Raw genomic sequence first — 21,569 nt, 5'->3', positions numbered from 1 at the left:
TCTCTGGACACTTGTGAGTGGCTGATATGTCAGGGGCACCCCAGAGTGGGACAGGTTAGCTCAGTGCCAAATAGAGCCAAACAGAGCCCCCTCAACTGAATACTCCCCCATTACAAAATTGTCACCATGCCCCAAGCCAGAATCCACTGCCTCAGGACTGAATCTCACACATAAATTATCTGCTAAAAAAATAGAGTACGTGGATTTTGTGATTAAATCTCTAGGGTTTTCTTGGAATTCAGGATGGGCTAACTTCCCCTAATTCCCAGTACTACCAGAATCCCAAGAAATCATACCTTTACCCTAAAGCCATCATCCAGTTGTAAGTTTGACTCCAAATGTACCACTGTTTTAGAAATTCTGGACTACCTGGAGCGTCATCTCAATCTGTGCAACATTAACAAACCAGTAGTAGCACACCAGAACAGATGGGCTGTAACATAGAATGCAACCAATGTTGACTTAACAAAACATAAACACAGAAGGCTTAACCTGTAGCATCTTAATAATTTCTCATACAAGTACTTAATGTCAATGGTAAGGTAAAACAAGTTATCCTAATTTTCATTCAGGAAAACATTATTTAATCATTCTGTTAGCAAAATTATTGATAACAAGAAATAGAAGTGAACTATTGATAGCTTTCTCTGGGGACAGAGGAATCAAACCCTGGTTGGCTTCGTGCAAAGCAAATGCCCTACCCGCTGTGCTACTGGTCCAATCCACCACAAGGAGATCCAAGTATAAAATAAAATTTAATACAATATGCCTTCGATTCTAGAGTTGAAAACTTATATATGTAAATAGAAATGGCATTTTATGACATTGTATTAAATGGTTTTAATTTTCTTATTTTCATAGGTCAAAATCATATACAGTGATAACAAATTTGCTCTTACTGATTAATTTTCTAATTATGCTATTTACCATTTCTTAAAGTTTTGTTGTAATAAGAGCAATGTGAAGTAAGTTTGTTATGTACCTAAGGAGGAAGGTTGGGATTGAGAGGGAAACTGGGGATATTGGTAGAGGAAAGGACACACTGACGGTGTTGGAACAATAAATGCTTGAAACAACTGTATAATGGACAACTTTGTAAATTACAGTGTTTTAATAAAAGTTAATTTAAAAAAGTCATACTAAGCAGGAGTGTTTTGACAATGCATATGAATTCACATATGAGATTGGAAAAAAAATATTGTGATGTAGAAAGATAAAAATGGTTGTGATAGTGAAGGGTCAGTTAGTGAAAACTGAGATCACCTGAGGATATGACTTTAATCTTCTGACAACTGGTTGGATCCTTTAAAATTGCAGGAGAGGACTAAGAATAATATAGGGATTAGAGTAGTTGACCCAGGATCAGTTACTAGTACCACATAGAGTCCTGAACCTTTCTAGGTATGGAGTCCCACAACTGCTGGGGTGACCCTACTAGTCCCAAACGCCACGGGGACTGAGCATACTTTATCCTCAAGCTGTAACACTGAACCACTGGTCTGAAAATCACCTGGAATGGTCCTAGAAATTCTAGCCTACCTGATCACTTATTGGGAACACCCCTCAAAAAGAAGTAAAGAGGGAAATTTACTCAAATGGTATGTAGTTTTTATTTTCACATTTGAACAAAATGAGATCTATCTATGACAGCAATATGAGAAAACTTTGAAACTTTTAGAACTTTTTTTTTGCTTTAAATAAAATGCATGTGATGCTACTCTCCAAATCTTTGGACTTAAATTTATTTTTTTAAATTGATATTCCTAGAATTGTAAAGAAGTCTCCAAATAGTTAAATAATGAAGTTTGTTTTGCCAAATAAATTGACCTTAATATTGTGCAGTAGTTTTCTATTTATGCTTTCTCTGTGACATGATTATGCATGCTTTCCTTTTCCTGTTAGACCAGCTAATCTGAAGTAGATAATGGGGAGTAAGCATAGTCATGGAAATGAAAAAAAAAAAAAAAAAACTCAGGGAGGATAATCCTATAGAACTCTGTTTCCTACCCATGACTGTGTACTACATCATTAGTGAAAGGAGGAAGTGTTAGGTTTCCAAAAACCGGGAGACAGCAGGAACCTGGAAAATAGTCAACAGTGATATATGCTGACATCAGAAAAGACAAGGACCAAGAAGCTATCTGGAGTTATTGGTAACGCTTTAGTGAGACATTCCAGTGCAGTAGTGAGTTCTGAACTAAGTTTTTAGTGAGATAAAATGAAAATAAATGCATTTACATTTTAGAGAAGAGAGGAGTGCTATTATGATAGGTAAGATTGAACACTTTTTTTCCTTCTCTGTAAAAAAGCAAATCTCCAATAGTATTTGCGGAGTGAAAGGAGTATTGGTGGGGTGGGTGACTTGAGAATGAATAGTTTTTAGGATGATGGTAGTGCAAGGTGGGAAAGCAGTTGACTAGGGTCAAATGAAAAAAAGATTGCGTTTTTGTCAGGAGATTGTGTTGCTAGTTTTAAGGTAACCATGGCATTCATGATGAGGTGAGTGATGGCTGGGTGAATTAAGACTAGGAATTTTACTGGTTGGTAGATGATGTTCTAGAAATTTTTAATATACTGACTTCTTAGATATTGGATATAAAGTCATACATAGTAAGGGAGAGGAAGGCATACAAAGAAATATAGAAATGGGCTTTCTCTAAATTTAATTATCACTATAATTGGAGGCTAAACTTAATTGAAAATTGAAATTATGGTTCAAGTTATGCCCGCAGCTACTAGAAGAGTCAATATGTGCTTTGGAGGTTCAAATAAGGGCAGTCCTTAAATAAGGGCAAGGTATAAAGAAAAATTATGAATGACTTCATTGAGAAGACATACTGTCCATTTATTAAGTCACTGTCACTGTCATCCTGTTGGTGATCGCTTTGCTCAAGTGGGCACCAGTAACGTCTCCATTGTGAGACTTGTTTTTACTGTTTCTGGCATATCGAATATGCCACAGGTAGCTTATCAGGCTCTGCAGTGTGGGCGAGATACTCTTGGTAGCTTGTCTGGCTCTCTGATAGAGGCAGAGGAATCGAACCCAGGTTGGTCACATGCAAGGCAAATGCCCTACCAGCTGTGCTATCGCTCCAGCCTTATTAAGATGATATACAATTCTTAAATATAGAATAAAAATAAATTATGTTCAAATAGATCAGTTGACTGAAGAAAAACTGTGTAGATATGATTAAATAAAAGAAATAAAACTAAGAGCCATAAGATAGTCTTAAACATATAGCTAAAACATTTTGATATTATGTTACTTTTATAAACAGATTATCTTCCAAAATGAATGTTGGAAAGGTTAGCTTTTCAGTTTATTAGTGACATAAAAGTAAAATATTGTCACCAGTTTTAGTGGCTCTACATTTCATTTTTATGAAGAAGTAATTGCTAGCAAGAAAAATTCTAAATCCTTTCATTGTGTAAATACTCTCAATGGTGTGTTGTAAGCTGTTCGGTGGAGCATCCGTTGACATTCCAGAATATCTACTGACAGACACGTTCTTACAAGAGCTCTCTCCACCAGTTAGTTAACTCAGGCTCATTCTCTTTAGAAGTCACTTTGAATGTTGACATTTATCAGTGCTCAAGATTTCTGTGAGGTAACATCCAGGTGTCTTGCCTACTCTGTCCTTCTAACCCAGACTTACCACATTGTAGGTCAACTCTTTGGTATTTTCCAATAGCACCTCATCCCTTAACAATCAAATTTATAGCGTGTTATTCACAACTAATTGGTGGACTCTTTCAGCAGTTCCTGCTTCAGAAGGATCCGCGTTTTAATGAACAAATTTGTTTGTAAGGCATATAAAATCCTCATGCTACCTGAAGGAGAAATTGCCACCATAGGCCTTCTAGGTGCTCCCCCTAAAATGACTGATGTTAATTCCACAGAGAAAACTAGTGACACAAGAAGAAGATCCTCAATTTCCTGCCCAACATTCAAAAGTAGTTTGTATTTACATTTACTTTATGTTTTTTCCTCCTCTCTCAGGGAAGGGAAATGTTCCCTGAGGCCAAATCCTTCCCTCCCCCTTTTAGTTTATCTGCATACTCTCCTCACAGACTCCAACCATTTGTGTTTCTCTTGGCTATATTTGCTAGTCTTCATCTCTGTGCCTCTTTCCTCTCAGATGAGAAACATCTTATCCTCACTCATGTCTTTATATACTACCTGTGTACAAAAGAATCCCAAATCTGCATGGCTTCTCCCCAGTAGTTCGCTCAGTCTCTCCAGTTTTCATAGGTCTCAATCTGTGAAAAAAACAAGGAAAAATTTACCATCTTCCCATCTCTCCCATGCACTTTTCCCCTGTGTCTATAGTGAAGAGGTCTCCTTCCATCTAGCTTCTCCAGCTGGAAATCTGTTTGTCCCCTATGATGCCTTCCTTAGATCTCTCAGCTCAAATCACAAGCCTATCTCGTCTATTCCTAATGGTACTCTCCTTTTTCGGTCCTTATTGCATTTCTAAAATAGCATCTTCTAAGTCTTTCCCACAGATTTCTTCTCTGTAGCTGCCTCCCTCACTAAGACTGGAGGGATTCAATTTTTTTTGAGGGAAGGGAAGACATGCAAGATCTGCTCTACTACAGAACTGCTTGGGGGATATTTCTAAAACTGACTGGATTCCACGGGATGCCTGGCGGTCCACCTACAAGATGGTCAGACTTCTTTATCAAGACCCTGAATGAACAGTTTGAGGCTCTTTGTGTTCCTGGAGTGAGCAGACGTCATTGGGCTACACTAGCACGTGACAGGGACGGAGACGTTACTGGCGTCCTCTCAAGCAAATCGATGAGTAACAGGATGACAAGTGATACAAGTGATATCTAAAATGTAGCCGGTTTCATTCTAGTTATCACAGCATGCAAACTGCCATTCCAAAGTCCTAAGATAGCTAGGTCAATAGCTGGTCCAACCTCTTTCCTTACCTCTTGGTCCTTCATTTTTCTCTTCCACAGTCTTCCTGCCTCATCTAAAGCTCTCTAGCTAGAACTACTCATTCCAAGCCAGCCATGCGTTTTGTACCCTGTATCAATATTTCCCTCTGCCGTGCAGATAGTCCTTTGTTCTCTTCATGTTCCTCTCCTTGCCCCCTCTGCCACTAGCAATGAAGCTAGCTGCCGATTTTGCAGAGGTTGCGTCATTTTACAGTGACTCTACCTGACCATTGTATCACTGTCACTGTCATCCCACTGTTCACTGAATTGCTAGAGTGGGCACCAGTAACTCTCCATTGTGAGACTTGTTGTTACTGCTTTTGGCATATCAAATACGCATGGGTGGCTTGCCAGGCTCTGCCATGTGGGTGGGATACACTCGGTAGCTTGCTGGGCTCTCCAAGAGGGATGGAGGAATTGGAACCCAGGTTGACCACATGCAAGGCAAATGCCTTACCTACTGTGCTATTGCTCATTGTATACCCACTCTATTATTCTCCCTAAAAAAAACACTTATTGGCTTTTTTTTTATATACAGTGAGTTCCAATACTGTTAATAATAAGGAATCAGGCATTCAACTTTTTAACAGCAGAAGTTTTTTAGTATTTTTTATTCAAAAAAGTATAAAAGCATTACCTTTGATGGTTATATCTATCATTCATGTAAATCAGTTACCTGATTATAAATAGGTTTGCCCTAATATCCATGAGGTTAATTATGTGGGCAAAGAGTTAAGCACCAAAACTATTAAAATACTCAATCTAGACCCTCTGGTAGGAAAAAAAAATGCTGAAAGAAGATTCTTGTTTTTACAGAGATGAACTTTGTATTCAGAGAGATCATTAAAAAAAAAAGCAACAACACAACAGCAACAACAAAAATAACCTAAGGAAAGTTTGTTTAAAGTTTTAGAATCAATAGTGCCAAGGGTAAGAGGAAGTATCCTGGTTTTCCAGGAACTGCAAGACCATTGTAGCTGAGAAGGGAGAGAGAGAAGGTTCTTAGAGGTTGTATCACAATCTGTTTGTATCAGTCTCAGAACACGTGTCTTGCATAAAGAGCAAAAAGAAAAACAAAAGAAGTTAATAGTATTATAATTTGATTTATTTTTGCTGAAGCAAATGATGGATCTAATTTGCATTTAAAAGAGTGCCTCAGGGTATGGCCATTAAGCATAGGTTGGAAGCAGGGAGATCACTTAAGAGGACACTGTGCTCCAGAGATCCTTAGCTCTGTGTACAAGTTCTAACTTCTCCTTATTACCAGGATCCTGAAACTGGAAACTGTTGCTAGGCTGGCTTTACAGCTGGATTCCACATGGAAAGACTAATGGGTAAGAGAATGAAAATAATAAAAGCAAGGGAAGAAACTTTTTTCTGTTGCACCGCTACTAGTTACCTCTCCAGTCCATGTGGTAATATGAGTAGTTAGTAACTTGCAAAGAAAAGCCAGCAATTGATATGGAGATCAATGCAAACAGAGGGTGGGGCACAAAGTGAATGGGTGGGTAGAGAGGAAAGACAGGAGTCTGATCTTGGTTACCTAGAAGAGGTACAGGTTATTTACTGTGCAAATGAAGGTGTCAGCAAGAGACTGCAGCCCAGAATTCAGGAGCAGGGCTCCATGATACAGATTGAAAATTGGAAGCTAATGATGTCTTTTAAAGTCATGAGATTAAATGAGGTTTTGAAAAATCGAGAAAAAGGACACCACCACCTGACTTTTGAGGCTACCTGATAGTCAAAGAAAAATAAAAGGATATCTGCCAAAGAGATGGAAAAGACTGACCAAGATAGAAGGAATATTGTCAGGTAGAAGGCAAGGACCAATCTTGTCGAATTACCTCTGGATCAAAATAATGAGGACTAAGAATGGATTTAACAATGCACAGGTGATTGGTTATGTGAGTGGAAGTAAAAAGCTTGGCATCAATTTGCATTTTAATTATTAATTTACAATTGTATTGTATGTGTGTGTGCGCATATTGCAACACAATCTCTTAGGAAGAGAGAAAATAAGAAAGATTAACTGAGGGAAGTTTACTGCAAAGGCCATAGGACAAGCAGTCCCAACATAAGTTAGGACTTGTTAAGTGCTGTTTATCTTATGAGTTGAAGCATCTGGCATCTTTAAAAAGGGATTATTTACTCCTTTCAGTTTTTGCTTATGGGAGTACTTGAGCAGGTGCCATAATTTGATTTTAATCTGATTTTATCTTTGAAGTGCTTAGATAGTTTAATTGCTGGTTTGATCAGGCACCTAGAATATGAATTGTTGGAAAATAACACATTGCGTTCTTATAGGCAGGGTTGTTTCTATGGGCTCTCTTGAATACAAGTGGTATTTATTACCCTCCAGGGACCAAGGCTTGCAAAATAGTATTTTGTTCACTTAAATCATGTTTGACAGAAATCATGTAAAGCAATTTCTGAAACCCTAATATTTTCTTGGATAAGTTTTGGCATGAGATTCTGTGCAAATTAAAACAATAGAAACTAAAGTAGAAGCTAAATGGTGATACTCTATTGTATATTTCATTATAGTTTGGCTCTTAAAATTCAAATTCCATACTTTCAAAATAAAGAACAAAAAATGTTAGTAAGTTATTCTGTCTTCTTTATTGCTTGATACAGGAGCAAAGCTTTATTTGAAGCTAAGAAATATGTAAGATAGAGTAAATATCAGGTATTATCAAAAATAATCTTCGATTGGAAACATGAAAAACATGAAAAGCAGCGATGCCAAAGAATGTAATTGAAATTGAAAGGAGTATATTTAAAAGTGGTACACTATATCTGAACAAATAAATGACACATTGTCAAAACTTTGAAATTATCATTATCTTGAGTTTTAAGTAGCATTTTTTTCAATGATTCTCCATATTACTTGATTCTGTGTTAATTTGTAGATAATTTGAGGTAGCAATTTAGTTGGTCCTTATTTCTTTTAGTCATTAATTTTTTTTTTTTTTTAATACTTGTGCTAGGCTGGAGGATAGCACAGCAGGTAGGGCGTTTGCCTTGCACGTGGCCTACCTGGGTTCTATTCCTCTGCCCCTCTTGGAGAGCCCGGCAAGATACCAAGAGTATCTTTCCCATATGGCAGAGCCTGGCAAGCTACCCATGCGTATTCGATATGCCAAAAGCAATAACAATAAGTCTCACAATGGAGACATTACTGGAGCCTGCTTGAGCAATTCGATGAGCAATGGAATGACAGTGGCAGTGACAGTGAAGCTAGAAGATAAAAAGGTTAGTAAGCTTTGAAGATATTTTTATGTGGCTAAAAAAATATCTTGTAAATATTGAGACTTTACATTTTCAAATATATTTAAAGAACACCATGGTTTTCTATTTGGTTCTATAGAGACAATGGAGGAAAGCAGATACTTTGGTGTTGGAAAGTTGAATGTCTGAATCTTCATTATTATTAATTGTTAACAGTATTGGAAATCACTGTAAAAAAATAAACCTATAAATATGTACTCTTAGGCTACTTTCTTAATAAATGGATATTTTGTTAGTCAATCAATTAGTCCTGGAAGGAACTTCCTTTCACAAATATGTGTTTTGTCTTAAGCTTGTCCTACGAATATTATTGACAATGAGGTGAATATATTACTTACTCTCACATTCAGAAACCTAAAGCTTAAATGATTTGTATCTTAGATATGGGCATTTTTTTTAAGTTTCTCTTATTGAATAATTTATCAGGAATGAGTGAATAAGTAAGAAAGTATCAAAATATTCAAGTTGGTTTTAACCAACTTGTTATTTAACTAGCTACAAGTTGGTCAAATATTCTGAAAACTATCTATAATCAAATGATATTACCCATAGTATATATAATATAAATTATAAGATCCAAGTAGTAATAAAATCATGGATCTCTGTTAAAGTCCATGGCCCAATTTTGGCTTGGAGGACTTGAAATAACCAGATATAGAAAATTCCAAGTGGTCAAGGTGTTTGCCACGTTAAAAAATATTGGTATGGTGCCTAAGAAATTACTGTCTACGATGGAAACATATGAGTTCTGCTAACTTTATTTGGGTATTTTTTTCTCTCAATGAAGAAGAAATATTATTTCTAGAAGTAGTATTCAGTTTGAGTTTATTGCTGCCCCCATATGAGGACCAGAATAGGTAGTTTATTAGTTAATAAAACATTTTTCCATTTGCCAGGATTAGATTTGGGGGTGGGGATCACAAACTCACTTCTCTTTGTGTCAATGTTATTATTAATTCATGATTGACAGGGTAGTCTGCAAGGTCAGTAGTGCCAGCAGAGCTGACTGCAAAATGGCTCTGCATATACTTCTATGGTATTCACTTTGCTGACAAGATGGGTGTAAATCAGGATTTGAAGAGGATTTTTCATTATTTAAATAATAGTCATTTTCACTGGTTGCATTTGACTGCTTAGGAAATATCACAGATTTCTTTTACATAATAAGTACTGGATATAGCTTTCAAACTTTATCAGAATTCAGGGTCTGACACAGTGAAATAGGGGAAAAGAGAGGGTAACTTACATGCTCTCTCTGGGCCCTCTTTGACTTTAACCAAAGTGGTTCTCCCTTCAGTTTAAAATACATACATACACTATGTTATCTTTGAAAATATCACCATAAAATAAATTTGAAGCTTTAAAAATTAGTTTGACACTAGGATGAAATGTCTTACTAAATTAATTACATCCATCGGATTGCTCCATCGATTTCCTTTAAAAAAATTAATAGCGATAGAACTTTGATCTGTCTGCTCTTCTTTTTATTTGCTGGGCACAAGGCCACCCAACTGTCAACCATAGTTCTCAATCTTCTCTAGTAGCCCTGAATCTGATGACCCAGTCCAGTCTAGTAAACTGGTGAGCAGACGTGCTATATTTACATTTTTGGGCAATTCTTAGAAAATAACGGAAGTTGACTGCTCGCCACACTCTCTCTTCCCTTTCCAATGATTAGTGCAATGATTTGACTTAGTTTTTTGTTGTTGCTGTTTGTTAGTTGTGAGGGCCACATTCAGTGCTTGGGCATCCGTAATTAAACCCCAGGCTTTTACATATACAAGACATGTGCTATACCACTTAAGCTATAAGTTTGCCTTCCCCAATTTAGTCTTTAAAATGGAATTCTAAGTTGACAATTTCAGAGTCACTCTGCCAGATCCTAACCGCTCCTTTTCAACTATGGTATGGATAAAATGATGCCAGAATTTAACATGTTGTTGATCCCTATATTTTGAACTTTTTAAAGAGAAGATCTATGTTTACCCACACTAACATAAGGTCATGCAGAGTATTGTGAAATCAATGTCATTAGAAAGATTGACATAACAGAATTTAATCTTCAATGTAAGCATGTTAATTTCATGTTTATCATGGAATAATGATACAGAGAGAGATATCATATCAATCAGTGCTGCGTTGGCCAAAACAGACAGAGCCAAGTCATTGTCCTCTTTATTTAAGATAGCACAGAGTAGGGAAAGATAAAGGCATTGGCACAGGTAAACAAATAATTGGTGGAGGCTCATAAGTGGAGGTAATATTATGAATTGTATCTAGCATTTTATGCACGTCACTGTAGGCAACACATCTGAATCTTTACAAAATGCCAACAGCTACGTTACTGGTATCCGGGTGCCTTACATATTATTTTTTTTTTATTTAAGGATTTCTCAATGTTTGCTATGAACTCATTCTCAGATATGTTGCCATTGCTCCAGAGTAAAACATATTAAAACCTAAAGTCTCGGGCTAAGGAGATAAGTGGTGAAGGACATACCTATCACGTAAGAACTGGATTCAAGGCATCTCATTGCCCACGGATGCTCCAGTACTACCAAGTACAGGCCTGCTAACCTCAGCAAAACCTGACAACTCTTCTCCTAGAGCTCGCTGCCTTCATCTAAGGTGTACATTTTGAGATTACATTTGGGGGAGGAGGATGGGCCAACTCGTTATATGTTCAGGTGCTCTTCCGGGCTCTGGTCCGAAGTCACTCTTGTCAAGTGCTGGAGTCACTATCTCTCTAGCCAATTAAGGTGACTTTTTAAAAAATTTCTTCCTTTAATTGGTTACTAGACTCACCATTGCTTTCTGTTTTCACCACCTCTCATTTAGTTCAGGGTCGGAACATGTCAAACCTTGGACACAGTTACCAATCTTCTATTGGAGAAAACCAATTTAGTCCTAACTAAATTCTATTTATTCTTCCATGTCAGGATCAGGGAAATTGCTCTAAAAAGTACTTTTGGCATTTGACTTCCTTCCTCAGATTTGCCTGCTGCCTGCCACCTATAACCTGTAATTGTCTTCTTGCTAGATGTTCTCTAAAACAGCCCTGATAAAACGCATCCCAAGGTGGTAGTTAAAAACACAGGCTTTGCTGTCCTTTTCACCAAGCTGCCAATTCTGGCTTTATCATTTACAGGCTCTGTGGGAAGGCCATTTTAATCCTCAGTTTATTATCTCTAAAATGATGCTAAAAACCCTTTGATAAGCTTTCAGAGGTATCGAAAATGGGGCATGTAGACATGTAGAATGGTAGATAACACACAGTGGGTACTCAGTTTCTGTGCTTCTCATGACTTCCAGCCTCTGCTCCTGTTCCCTATATGAGTCCATAGTCACAGCAGCATCCTGACTGTCTTTGTCTTTTTCAGCACTGTCTCCATTAACTTCCAGCTGAAATTATACTGAAATTATACTTCTAGTTGAATTTATAAGAAGACTTAATCAAGTCTTCTCTGAATTTTCATTGTTTTTTTAAATGCTTGATATATTTTAGTTTTATATATTTTCACCATTTGGGGGGTTGAGGTGGGGGGTCTGCAATCATTCTTATCTTTTTTATTTACTCTCTACTTCCTGCCTACTATCGATCATAAATCATCAGTTTCATACCTATCAATGAAAGTATTAAATAGGATCACAGTATTTTAAAATAGACCATTCTTACTATAGAATTTTTTTAAGGAAGCAATTAGAAATGTGTTCTAAAGGAGTGTAGGTATAGTTTTGGCCTCACTTTGCCTCTTTTTTTGCAGTCTTTCCTGCAAGGATGACTTGAGTAAATTTGATCAGTTCTTTGATCTATGGCAAAGCAGTTAATGGGCAGGTTGTCAGGTGAATGGGACTAAGAGACGAGTTTGAGTGTTAAATACGGAAGAGAGCTAAGGAAAAAGGAAGAAATTATATGAAATCAGGAGAAAGAAGTGACAGTAAGGGAAGGATATTAAAACTAATCTGTAAGAATAATTGAAATCTATATTGAAAATTTACAGTTAGCAGTTTTATCCAATTCCTATAATCTTAAAAGGTGTAACTGTATTATTATTAGATTCTGTCATTATTATATTTTATTATTCATAAATCTTTTATGAATGAAACACACTGCTCATACGAAAGAGTTTATTAAATATAAATTTGGATGTGAATAAACACATCCAAGTCACTATTGGTGACCCATTGACAAGGGTCCTTTTAGATAATTTCTTGATTATAGCCTAAGGTTTGAGGTTCTCTGGAATATTCAGAATGTTGCAGGACTATGAGACCTCTTGGTCATTTCTGAGCCCCTTCAATTTAGAGAACAGTTTTCAGGTTAGACCTTCAGTAGTATCTCAGTTTCCCCAGCTTTGGAAGACACTAGGATTTACTTCTTAATTCTTTATCATCTAAGGTTCCCATAGCTCAGCTTATTGTGTATCTATTTCACTTTCTATAGGCTGAAGGATGATTTTTAGAACAAAAGTGGATTTTGAGCATTGGGTTTATTTTTCTAGAGTCTTGCCTTTTAGATTATACTTTAGCATTTCCTTTAGTTTTTTAGGTTCCATGATAGTGGTGTTCAGGGCTTACCCCTGGCTCTGCACTCCAGAATCACTCCTAGTGGGGGTTTGAGGGATCATATGTGATTGTCAGGGATCAATCCAGGTTGAGTGGGTGCAAGGCAACAGACCTACCTGCCTGTGTTTTTTGTCACACTCAGAAATTCTTAAGTATCTTGATATTTCTTTGCTGTCTTTCTAATTTATTTATTTACTTTTGAGTCACCTCCAATGGAGCTGAGAGTTTACTTCTGGCTTTAGTTGTGCACTCAGGAGTCACTTCTGGCAGTCTCAGGAGACCCTATGAGATGGTGAGGATTGAACTCCTGCCTTAAGTAAGACAGGAACATTACCTGCTTTACAATTGCCCTGCCTCCATTCTGTTTAAAAAAATCATTATTACTGGTAAAGGGATGGGTATTCGAGCATTGTATAACTGAGATTTAAACCTGAAAACTTTGTACCTTTCCACATGGTGACTCAATAAAAAATTTTAAAAAAATCATTATTCTTATTATTATTATATTGTTGTCATGGTGCTGGTGCTGGGTGTTGAACGTCAGTCTTATTTATGCAAGGTGTACATTTTGCCATTGAGTCATATCCAAGTCCAAGAGTTACTAGTGTTATAAATACTAAATTATAAGTAATTTGTTATGACTTTTTGATATTTTAACAGATAATTGTTTTACTTAGATTGAAATTATTAAGATAAATTTCTTATTGCATTTGATCAATTGATATTTAGAGAAATATGGAGCGATAGCACAGTGGGTAGGGCGGTTCCTCGCACGTGGCTGACCCGGGTTAGATTTCTCCATCCCTCTCGGAGAGCCCAGCAAGCTACTGAGAGTATCCCTCCCACATGGCAGAGCCTGGCAAGCTACCCATGGCATATTTGATAATGTCAAAAACAGTAACAACAAGTCTCATAATGGGGACGTTACTGTGCCTGCTCGAGCAAATCTATGAACAATGGGACGATAGTGCTATACAATAGAAGCCAGTCTTGAATACAATTTAATTTTATTTTTGCACTTAATGTTTCTTCTGCTTAGTCATACAGACTAACAAAAAATTTGGTGAAATTTTAAGATAAAGTCAATGTGTTAGATAAAACTTATAGAAATCATTTATTGTTTCTTCTTAGTTATCTAACTATGCTTTGTGTTTAAATTTCTTTTGTAGATTCAAATATGTACAGCAATTCCCAAAAACGATGAAAGAAAGATTAGTAAGGGCTGCTAGTTGTTGTTGACACTGTACATCAAAGAAAACTGGATTTTTTTTTCCAATCAAGCACCCAGGTGGTAAAATGATGGCATCTATCTCCAAAGGCTTTAGAACACTTAACCAACATGATCTCATTAATCCTCACAACATGATCTCGATGTCTCTGCTTTATAATGGGTGCAATTTACCAGTAGGAAGTAAATAACCTGACTTGATTTTGAAAATTTTCTCTTTTTATCCTCTGACAGTTATGAATATACTTGGGCTACCTCTTCATATTGGCCTTTTTAAATTTATTTAGTGTGAGTTAAAAAATAAGACTTTATGTGTACATGTTAGATCCAAGGTAAATGAATAATGCTTATAAAAGTATAGGGATAAGGACATATGCTAAAAGGGATAGTGTTAGGGAGATGGTGATAGGGCTAAGATGAAAATTTCTTTTGACCCATTGCAGAGTAAAATATATCATCAATTAAGTCTCCCATAAACTTAGGCCACACCACAACATTATAATTTGGTAATTGAAGAAAATAATAAGTACATCTGTGTCAATTTTATGGACACAGTTCTACACTCACCTTGTGGTAATTAAAAGGTAGTCCAATAGTTTCTATACTGTGATATACTTGTCTGTGTTATGCCTTGAAACTTAAGAATTAGACAGTGTTACAATTGATTACAACTGAAATAATGCTTAATCAAAGAAGAGTAATGCTCACTTAGGATTGAATATTTTTCATAGTCCTGGAAAGGGCAGACAAAATTGTTTACCATAAAACTTAAAAAAAGCAAATATTCTCTTGTTCAAAGCTTGCTTGTGTGCCTGGTATCTGCATACCAGAAATGATGCATAATGCAATTAGAATGCACGTCCTGACTTATCTGACCCCATCAGGAAGATCATGTATCCGAAGTGCAAAGAAGGAGGAAGCTCAAATAGCGCTTTTTCTTTTTTTTTTGCAACATCCTTGTAGTTGAAGAGTGAATGTTTCCATTGTGGTTAACTTTATTGTGCTTAGGCAGCAAGGAAAAACTGATTTCTGGGTTAGTTGAGATAGTTCCACAAAAGAGAATCAGAGTTAAATGTAAGCAAAGCAATTAGCATGAAACATATCAAACACCTTATATTACTAGAGTTTAGGAGAGTCATATGCATTTTTTTTTTAGTATTTCTAGTCATGGAGACTATGCCAGAACAAGAGTCCATCAGGCCTAAATAGCAAATTGTAGGGTTTCATGATTGCACTGTCATTTTATCAAGCAATTACTCTTTTTGTCTCTGATGTCAGGGTTCTGGGATATTTCTGTTTCTCAGCACAGAAAATTTTAGAGTTGTGATAATAAACTTCCCAAATGGTCACATGAAAAAACACCAAGAAATGATTTCATGTCAAGACAAGGCTCCGTGAATAAGCTGAAACCATTACACACTTGCATGTTAATGAGTGGGAGCAGGTGAACATTAAGAAGTAGGACAGAGGGTGATTGGTGAGATCATTAGGGTCTGTGCAGACACTAAGCAATTTTCTTCTAAATATAAGGTAACAGGGCAATGTTTTAAATTCTACCCTGCAAGAATAATCCTTAAGCACAAGAATTACTCATTTTCTTTCCTCTTTATCATATATATTTCAACTGCCATTATAATAGTAATCAGTGATATGTTATTAAGTAGGAGTGAGGTGAATTTCAGCATAAAGCAGTGAAACAGAAGTCACTAAAGAAGCACTAAGACATGTATCGATTTTAATGTGTTAGAATAATTTCATTTTGAAGATCAAGTTAAAGCAGGCCTTGCATCAAATAGCCTGGACTCAAGTCGTTTTTTGTTACTTCCTAGGTGTTATTGGACTGTGGGTAAAGTATTTATCTGCCCTTTCTGAGGCACATGTTCTCAGTGGAAAAACTGAAAATCGGTGTTAAAAAATAATTTTGCCCTAGGATTTTGAGTTTCTGTTTTCTTAAGTGGCAATTTTCTGGTATAGTTGAAATAGTTGCTGATTTATACAAATCTTAATGGAGACACATTCCAGACTTGTGTGTAATCATATAAAGGATTTACCCTGTTCCTGTGGTCTGGATTTTGTCCTCCCTTTCACTCCATCCAGAGACTTCAGTTCAGAGCCTGGAGTCCCAACAGGGAGACTTTGCAACTGTGGCAGAAAGGTGGGTTGTGGCTGGGGAAATTCTTCAGTCTCCTTTCTGTTGGTGCCCTACAAGTCAACATCGGAAAGGCGTGACTCCAAGAACAAGTGGTATGAGAAACTGGATACTGAACTGTAAGGTAGATATGGGAGGATACTGAGAATTTTTAGGAACATAGAAGTGTATCCAGAAAATGATTTGGCAAATATTATTGGGTTGAATCCAAAATTTACATAAAGATTTTAAAGTAATATGTTGTTTAAGTGGGTATAGTATAACATGTATCATGCAAAATGTAAGGTGTTCTTCCCTGATATAAAGGTAATAAAACAAAATTGTCAAGAAAGATAGCGAGCCTAAATCAGCTTCTATCCCCCTGTCCAACTGCTATTTTCTTAGTTTTGTCAGGCTTTTGCAAAATCAAACTTAAAGAAGCATAGACTCTGATTATTATATCATAATGAAAAATAGAAGAGTTTTCTTTTTGTTCTTCAATTGTGCATTTTAAAAGCATCTCTGTTTAACTAACCCTTTATTTATTTAGTAATTGTTCCCAATGTAAATTTTGTCATCATAATATATTTCTTCTTCCTCTTTTTTAATCCTCTTCCTTTTCCTTTTTTATAACCAAACCAAGAATTAACAGTATGCTGGTATTTATGGAAACTATAGAATTGATCCTCTAAGGCTATGTTAGGAAGGTACTGATTGTTACCAGATATTACAAGGATTTTCAATAAATTCATTCCAAAGTAAACTTTCCTATTTTCAAAACTATGTAATCTTAATTAGATATGGCACTTATTTTTGTTCTAAATTTAATTGTTTTTTAGGTAACTGAAAAAAAATAGAAACTGAGAAGCCCAGCAACTCAGCCCCTTGAACTCAACACCTCTGATTATATTCTACAACATAAATTTGATCATACTTAATCCATTATCCTCTGTAATACATTGAGGAACTGAGAATCTTATTTTTTAAATTTATTCAAAACAAGAAACGGTTCATTCTAATGACTGTATAAATTGGCTCATGCAGGGGTTGACAAACTGCAGCCTGTGAACCAAATTTGGTGTGTGGCTTGTTTGTATAGCCTGCATAAAAAACAGCTTTAACATTCTAAAATCTAGTAAGGAAAACAAACAAAAGACAATATGCTACAGAAATTATGTGGCCCACAAAGCCTTAAATATTTATTATTTGGATTTTTCCAGGAAAAGTTTGTTGGCCTCTGACCTAAAGGAGTTACTCAATGTTTTTTTTATCCTATTGTTTTCTATTCTTCTTCTTTTTTTTTTTTTAGGGCTCACTGAAGCTCAATGGTCAGCTAACTTTATGAAGTATAGATTAAGTTAACAAGTAAATTTCATATCTTACGTATAAAAACCCCTTTGTTCTCCTCCCACCTTCATGACTCACTACAGTAACATTTAAATTTAAATCTCTAACCTATGTGCTAAATAGTATTAATATATACAGATGTTGAATTATTTTTATGGAGCTGTGATTAGCCCAAAATGTTATTCAAGAATGATTCTCAATAGTGAAAGGTAAAGAAAAGCAAAACACTGAAGTTTAGAATACTAATTAGTATGTTCTCAAAATGTATAAACAGACATTGCCAGGAAATCCTTATTCATGGTGAGGAAGTGACATGACAGAAGACCAGGTATTAACCTGTTCTAGAAAAAAGCCATTTTGCTCTTCAAACAGTGTTATTTGGGTAATTTGTTATATTGTGCAACAATAACTTGCTACCTTTTTTTTTAAGTAGAAATAAATTTGTGCAAAAACTAGTCTTCATGCTTCAGAAAACCATTTTCAGTTTCTGCCTTTACATATCTCTTTGCCTTTGCCCCTCTGCATCTGTCTTGTGTCTCTTTGCCTATCTGACTCTTTTTGTGCTTAGATTTACCCTTAGAGTCCAGATCATGGGCTCCTGTTGACAATCTAACCCCAGATAGCTGACCTTTGTTTATACTAGCATATGCAGGAGAATTCCTACCATCATGTGGAAAAAGTCAAACAGTCCAGTGCAAAGAAAAAGTAGTAGTTAAAGATGATAGAATTTAAAATGAGGAAACTTTAAAACAATTCTTATTAGTTGAAGGAGGTTAGATTAATATTAATATTATAAACGATTAACATCCTTTTCCTATATCTGTAAAAGTCTTTCTCTGGAAGCTTTCAAGAATTTAGTAACAGGGTTTATTCAGAATTTGGTTAAATTTCAGTTCATTGCATTTACAATTCTCCTAACAACTCAATTGTGTTCTCTTTTGGTGTTCGTCATTAGTAGAAATGAAGGAACAAAGGAGTAGATAGATGAACAGTTTTTACATAGGCAGAGTCTGAGCGAGTTCCTTAAATATTCCCTTGGACTTTGTGGGAATGAAGCAACCAACCACAAAGCCATTCCTGGAATATTTACTCTGGTTCAGCTCAGGAAGATTCTTGGTTGTCACATGGCCTTGGAGAAATGCTTGGTCTCATTTCCCTGTCCAGGGGCCTCTTCCCATGGTGCAGGCGGCGACTCCATGCTGACCTCTTAAGGAGGGTTGACACCCACTTCCTGGCTGCCAGTGAACAACATCCTTGATCCTTCTTTTAAGAAAGCAAATCTCAGAGAATAGATAACCGGCCAAAGGAAGTCAAGAAGAAAGGCAGAGATTGTAACAAAATGGAAAAAGAAAGCCATTTTGTTAACTTCAGGAAAAAATGCCATAAAAGCTGCAGATTCTGATCTATCCCATTTACTACCAGATAAACTTTCAGATTGTTACAGAATGTGTATGATTAGCAAAATAGCCATTCATTTTCTTTAACACACAATGCCACATCCCACCTGGCAAAATATAGCGACTTGGGATATCCTAAATCTGAGCCATTTAAGAGTTGTTTAAATGATAATTTATTAAGTCTGAATATATGTAATATGGGTTTTTCTCTTTCAGCTTCTAGCTAGCCCTAACTTATCTTCTTTTAAATTCTTAATTTGTATTTTATCTCTTGATGAGACACACGTGCGTGCCCTCGCACGCACACACACACAACTACTGCCTGTTCCTCCAGTTTTAATGGCTCATGTTGATGCTGAGAAGTTCTTAATAATTGTTAATGGTGATAATTTTCATGAAAAGATATCATCCTTTTCCTATTTTTCCTGAGATTTATAGAAAAATTTGTAGAGTTTTCTGTTATTAGAATAATCTATTTAAATAACTTATTTAAAAATGTCCAGTGAGAACAAACCCTGGGAGATGGCAGATTGAACTATGATCTAAGGACATTAGACAGGGGAGTGAGCAACTTGGGATAGCACTGTAGCACTGAAGCACTGTCATCCCGTTGTTCATTGATTTGCTCGAGTGAGCACCAATAATGTCTCCATTGTGATACTTGTTACTGTTTTTGGCATATCGAATACGCTGTGGGTAACTTGCCAGTCTCTGCCGTGTGGGTGGGATACTCTAAGTAGCTTGCTGGGCTCTCTGAGAGAGATGGAGGAATAAAATCCAGGTCGGCCACATGCAAGACAAATGCCCTACCCGCTGTGCTACTACTCCATAATGGTGGAGAAATCTTTATACTCTGGTATTCAGCATAGTGAAGTAGCACTGCATGTCTAAAGGAAGAATATTGGTAATATTGTAAAAATGAATAAAAGCAATAAAACCAACCATTTACATTTAATTATGGTACTATTCTCTAAATCTAAGTGCTCAAGGCCCCTCTCCACACGTTCTGACGAGCCTCTTGCATGAAGGTACTGGCAGAGGAACCCAGGTGGCCCCTCTCCACACGTTCTGATGAGCCTCTTGCATGAAGGTACTGGCAGAGGAACCCAGGTGTGTGGAACCCGAGGCTGAGAACTCCAAGCCTGCTCGGATCAAAACTGGGCCTCTTTCGCCCAGATTTTTCATTTTCCAGGAGCTAGGTGGTCACACCCAAAGACTGCCCCCGGAGCCATTTAATCCCACCAATGGCCAACATCCAGAGACTTAAAACCAAGCTCCAGGAAGCTCACGACAACATGTTTTGTTTTTTTTCTTCTTGGGTCACACCCGGTGATGCACAGGGGTTACTCCTGGCTCATACACTCAGGAAAAACTCCTGGTGGTGCTCAGAGGACCATATGGGATGCTGGGAATCGAACCCGGGTTGGTCGCGTGCACGGCAGATGCCCTACCTGCTGTGCTATTGCTCCAGCCCTTCGCAGCGACATCTTATAGCCCACTTCTCCCTCTGGGAGAACCTGTCAAGCTACCGAGAGCTTCCTGCCCACATAGGAGAGCCTCGCAAACTCCCCATGGTGTATTCATATGCCAAAACCAGTAACAATGATGGGTCTCATTTCCCTGACCTTGAAAGAGCCTCCAATGCGGCATTGTTTGGAAGGACGAGTAAAGAGAGACTTCTAAAATCTCAGGGCTGGGACCAATGGAGACGTTACTCAGACCGCTCGAGAAATTTGACAATCAAAGGGATGATGATGATGATGATGATGATGATGATGATGATGATGATGATGATGATGATTTTCTAAATCTATTTGAACGCAACTTCTACCCAACCCTGACATAAATGTAAAAATTCTTGCTTTTAGAAGTGAATTTCTACTGAAAATATTTTAGAAAATGCTGATGGGGATAGTCAGGTTTAGAATTATGCCCAGACAAATAGAACTGGGTTTAATTCTAGATCTGCTTCTTGTTACCTGTGTGAACTTTTTTAAAAAATTTTTTTTAAATTTATTTATTTTTAATTAGTGAATCCCCGTGAGGGTACAGTTACAGATTTATACACTTTTGTGCTTATGCTTCCCTCATACAAAGTTCGGGAACCCATCCCTTCACCAGTGCCCATTCTCCACCACCAGTAAACCCAGCATCCCTCCCACCCTCCCCAATCCCATCTCCCCCCAACCCCACCCTGCCACTGTGGCAGGGCATTCCCTTCTGTTCTCTCTCTCTAATTAGCTGTTGTGGTTTGCAATAAAGGTGTTGAGTGGCCACAAAAATATGGAACGCTTCACGAATTTGCGTGTCATCCTTGCGCAGGGGCCATGCTAATCTTCTCTGTATTGTTCCAATTTTAGTATATGTGCTGCCGAAGCGAGCACCTGTGTGAACTTTTAAACTTTATTGATCTACCTTTGATTTTATTTTGTTTTATTGTCAGGTAGTGGGAACATTCACTTTTTCATTAGCTTTTTTAAACATGGTGATTTGAATATTTATTTAATTTTATGATTTTTAAAATTTATTTATTTTGTTAATCACCATGAGATACAATTACAAAGCTTTCATGATTTTCAGTCATACGATGATCAAACACACATCCCTCCAATCCCTCCACCAGTGTACATTTCCTACCACCAATATCCCGAATATCCCTTCCTCCACT

General features: G+C 36.9%; 1 non-coding gene across 1 annotated transcript; it reads right to left on the bottom strand.

Annotated features, from left to right (window-relative positions):
• Positions 1-21,178: 21,178 nt before the first annotated feature.
• On the bottom strand, positions 21,179-21,285 carry LOC129404504 (U6 spliceosomal RNA). Its single transcript, XR_008629902.1, has one exon. It is a non-coding gene; the product is annotated as a U6 spliceosomal RNA (small nuclear RNA).
• Between the last annotated feature and the right edge of the window lie 284 nt (positions 21,286-21,569).

The sequence above is a fragment of the Sorex araneus genome, chromosome 4 (genome assembly GCF_027595985.1).
Source record: "Sorex araneus isolate mSorAra2 chromosome 4, mSorAra2.pri, whole genome shotgun sequence".
NCBI classification, from domain to species: Eukaryota; Metazoa; Chordata; class Mammalia; order Eulipotyphla; family Soricidae; genus Sorex; species Sorex araneus.
Note: the sequence above shows the minus strand (reverse complement) of the source record. Positions and strands in the feature narration are given on the sequence as shown.